The 4,520-nt window shown below is 42.1% G+C and overlaps 1 long non-coding RNA gene across 1 annotated transcript in view; it reads left to right on the plus strand.

The window, feature by feature from the left end:
- The first annotated feature begins 756 nt into the window (after positions 1-756).
- The window catches only part of LOC112549164, a 5,883-nt gene continuing 2,119 nt past the window's right edge, over positions 757-4,520 (plus strand). The window contains exons 1-3 of the long non-coding RNA XR_003092501.1: positions 757-1,001; positions 2,147-2,216; positions 2,324-2,392. This is a non-coding gene — a long non-coding RNA (uncharacterized LOC112549164). The remainder of the gene's footprint in view (positions 1,002-2,146; positions 2,217-2,323; positions 2,393-4,520) is intronic.

Here is a 4,520-nt window from a genome sequence, read left to right on the forward strand (position 1 = left end):
CTTCCCCCTCCTCCTCCCCTCCAGGCAGGGCTGGGGGTTTCCCGTCCTGTTTGCAAACAGCTCTTGCAGGCTGGAGCTCAGCCAGCCTGCAGAGCTCTTTGCAAAAGCAGGGAATCCATGGGTTTCTCTGCTAAAGGACAAATCAGTGTTTTCTCTGATAAGGGGAAATCTGTGGTTTTCTGTTTTTTTGTGGGGAAATGGAAAACCCGGATGGATCCCTGCGAGCCATGTGATCCATTCAATGCATCTAAATACAGAGTTTCCTCTTTATTTCAGAATTTTATTATCTAGTTAAAATCAATTTGCTTTTCCATTTTATAATGCAAAACCCCTCTTGATGAAAATATTGCATTTGTTGCAAATATGTTGAAAATGATCATTTACCAGGAAATTCTTGCTTCATTTCTTTTCTTTAATTAAATCTTCTCCTGTGGTACATCACATACTCATTCTTTCTTCTTGTGTGTCAAAGTGGAAGCAAAATTTCTATCCTATTACACAGACTTGATATCTTGAGAGAGAAAATTCTTTGATGTGCACAATTTAAACATATAATGCATTTAAATTTTGAAATAATCATATATTATAAATGGAATCCCAAAATTTCTTTTGTGTTCAGTCTGTCTTCTGATGTGCATAGACTACTTAGACCAGCACTGGCAGAAGGCCTTCCCTGAAATATGCTATCCCTAATTAGTTGAGGCCCATGCATTATTCTGAATAACTATTTATTTTGTTTGTTCAGCAATTGAATTTATTCCAGATATTCATTAAGTTTTTCATATCATTAAATGAGAAAAAATTTCTGGTAGCTTTTGTGATATTGAGGACTAAGCTGTTGTTAAATCTATTCTTTATTTTTACTTTTGTCTCTTGGTTTTTTATTGTAGTATGTGAACTTCCTTTTTATGAAATATGTGACAAAAATGTATCAAGAATCCAGTGTTCAGCGTTAGGATGTTGCTTTCATAAAGAAGTTTGCTATAAGAAAGCTGTGCCATGTAAGTATTTAGAATAGCAATATGACATACTCAGATCTTGGACCTTGATTATAACTCTGAAGTGGACTTAACTCTTTGACATCTTTGACTCTCAACTTCCTATCCCTCCCTACTCTGGCAGTAGGATTTGGGATTCATTTGGGAGTTGGCCTGAGGCACACTAAACTCAACAAGAGCTTTTCCTTTGACTTTGTTGGTCATGCCTATTTCCCCCTCAGTTGGTTTCCACCAAACCATGTGGACAGCACTGCAGTGAGACCTCTCTTTAAACATATCAATAATATACTAGGAAACTTTTTGAGAGAGTGATGCTGTGAAATCCCAGATTATCTTTAATATACTATCTGGCAGAAATTATACATGTTTTTATAATCTTTGAGAAATCTGCTAATTTGGAGGTGTACTAAGACTTATAGCTGTAACTATTTTGGTCCTATTCAGCAGTAATCAGTGCCCTGTGGGGCCAGAAAGGGTTGTCTTTAGAATCCTGCAGGATAGTGGAGAGACTGGGATCTGTTTTATTTCATAGATTTAAAAATAAACAAAAATGTCAAATATGAACTGGTGTCTGTCTTGTGATGTTTTTTAAATGAAATATTTTGACCTTTTCAAGACTAGACTGATAAACAGGTGATAGTGGTGATGATCGTGGCATTTACCTTGTATGTGGGAGAGGTTTCAGTCCCTCTATTCCTGATTCAGAGTACTGATTTGGAGCAGGACTGGAACCCTTATGTCCTCTCAGAGTGGGAACCCTCACCAGCAAGCTAGAGTAATTTTTTTCTTGTCCAATGATTATTTAATTTACACAAAGTAGAAGCTTTGAGAGGAGACAGTGAGACACCCTACCCCACAACATCAATTTAATCCAGTGTTTAGGGCAGTGTTCTAGGAGGTGAGAGAGGTCTTGACTCAGATCCTGGTTTTGAATCAAGTAAAAAGAGATTTGAACCTGGATTTCCCACATCTCAGGCTGCAACAGCTGAAAGCTACTGCAATTAGAAAGATTAGTGCATACCGTTAGCTGGGTGCTCTCTACACCGTTTTTGTTCTTATTTTGCAGCCACCATAAATACTTCTTTAAAAAGAAGAAAAATAACCTGAGAGAGCTGTAGTCAACACAGCACAATTTATTTTTTTTTCAGCTTACATGCAGGTATTCATCATCTTGATACTGGTTATCATGGCAGCCTTCATTTTATTTGTATGCTACAGGTAAGTGCTCTTATGATACAAAAAGCAATTTAATTATGTTGACTTGGACAATGAAATGAAATTAAATGAATATGGCCCATCACTTGATCTGATTTTTTTTTTCACAGGTGCTGAGGCATTTGTTCTACAGGCATGGCTGTGTGAGCTGCCCAGGGAATGCGCAGTAAACACCTGCTGTGCGTTAAACAATTATCTATATCGTGTGAGCTACAACAACGCTTTTTTTTTTTTAACACCATAATCTGCTATGTATGCCTCATGGTGATTCTTTGACTAGGTCCCCTCACTCATGGAGAACAGGGTGACAGAGGTTGATTACAACTCTGTACCACTGAAGGGAGGGATTGAGGAAAATGATAGATACTTCATCATGTCTAGAGGGTCTGTGGCATTAAGGAAAACTGGGTTTGAGCCCTCCTTCTGTACTTCACATAAAAGCCTTGAATAAGTGAACAAGGATCTTAAAATAAACAGTGATCCAGATAACAATCTTAGTAAGCAGAAAAACTGAAAACTTGAGCCTTTAGAAATATTGTAGGCATAAAGAAACATACTATTCTAAAAACTATTCTGACTCCCCTGAACACTTGCAGGCCATACAGAATTGATCCAATTGGTTTTCATACACTATAATAGTTACTTAAATGAGGTGTCATCCCCATAAATGTGGCAGGTGCTAAAGTAGTTCAGTTAGTAGCAGATAGGTATTGACTCAAATTCTCTTGGTGTTGTCCCACCATGTGCCAGTAACTTTTTCAGATGTCTCAGGATCCACTGTTTCTAGAAGATATGGCACAGATTGTGGGAAATAATTTTAAAGGACACTGCAGCTGAAGGAGTTTGTAGGATGCTGGCAAGATTAATGCTGTCTCTAGTTGAGGTGCACATCTGATGGTTATAATTGAACTACTGCTCATCCCTTGATTTTTATTAGTTTTCATTCTGCACCCAAGATAGCTGAGAGTATTCCTCTCAGGAGAGATGAAGGTAGTGGTGTTTGGAAATACAGGTTCTCAAGGAGAAAAGCTTCTATAGGACTAGGTAAAGAAAAGGTTTAAGAGTGCGTTACTATAGTATTTTAATGATCTGTCTTGTGAGAATTGTTGCTTTGTTACAAGTATGTAATTTTTTGGAGTTGGACAAAACAACTACCTGCTCATCAGCCTGTAGGACTACAGACAGAAGTTGCTCATAAAGCAGGTTTAGTGATCAGAAACCGGTTTAAACCTGTAACAGAACAGAAGTTCAGTACACTGTAACGAAACAGAAGTTCATAAACCACTTTCAAAATGGCCAAAACTGTCCAAGGTGAACCTGAATGAGTGTAGTATCATAGAAAAATTGATATCAGTCTTAACTGATTTAGGTCAAACTGGAAGATATCAGACTTAACTGATTTAGGTCAAACTGGTTTATGGAACTTCTGTTCCAGATCCCCTCCCAAGTCAAGTTAATTCACAGTCCCCCAGCATCCCTAGATGCTTTGCAACCTTGGGCTGTGTTGTCTGCTCCAGCAGAGCAGGGCTGGCTCTCCCCCAGCTGTCACAGAGCAGAGGAAGTAAAGCCTTTGCTTTCCAGTCTGCTTCTTGCCTGTCAGCCCGGCAAGATGGGTGGCAGAGGAATGGACCCCCAGAGCCACCTAACCCCAATCAGTAAAGTAAGGGAAGGAAAAACCCTGGTGGAGGGGGCTTTTTGCTTCCCCCTCTGCAGCCCAGCAAGCTAGGCTGGAATCGGCTAAGTCCCACCCTTTCCCTAGCCATCTGTCTCCAAGAGGGGGAGGATGCACCCTTCAGCTTGGCGGGGCTGGGGAGGGGAGAGGCAGGGGAATCTCAGCCCAGTTCCAAGCTGTGGGGGGACTTTCCCCCTGCACTAGGCAGACCCTCAGCTGGGAATCCAACACCAAACTGCGGGGTGCATTCCCACTTCCGCCCCACCTCATAGGATCCATTCAGGTTCACCAGTTGAGGCTTTCCCACCTTCACCAGGCAGACTCCAGCTGGGGGGACTGGTGCTGGTTGCTGGGTGGGGGGGTTGTTCCCACCCCCTGCTTCTGAGGCGGAGGCTGGGGAAGGGGCAGGGCTGGGACAGTCCCAGCCCAGCTCTGGGCTTGTGGAGGGAGGGGGGCAAAAGCCACCCCCCAGTGGGGGCTTTCCCCATGCTATGCAAACCCTGGCTGGGGTGACCAGTGCTAGCCTGGGGGTGCCTCTCCCCCACAAAGGTGGGGGCTGGTAAGAGTTTGGCTGCTGGGGACACCCCCTCTCCCCCCAGATTACCAGCCGCGGCAGATTGAAACCGCAAACCACC

The sequence above is a fragment of the Alligator sinensis genome, unplaced genomic scaffold, assembly GCF_000455745.1.
Source record: "Alligator sinensis unplaced genomic scaffold, ASM45574v1 scaffold288_1, whole genome shotgun sequence".
Lineage (NCBI taxonomy): Eukaryota > Metazoa > Chordata > Crocodylia > Alligatoridae > Alligator > Alligator sinensis.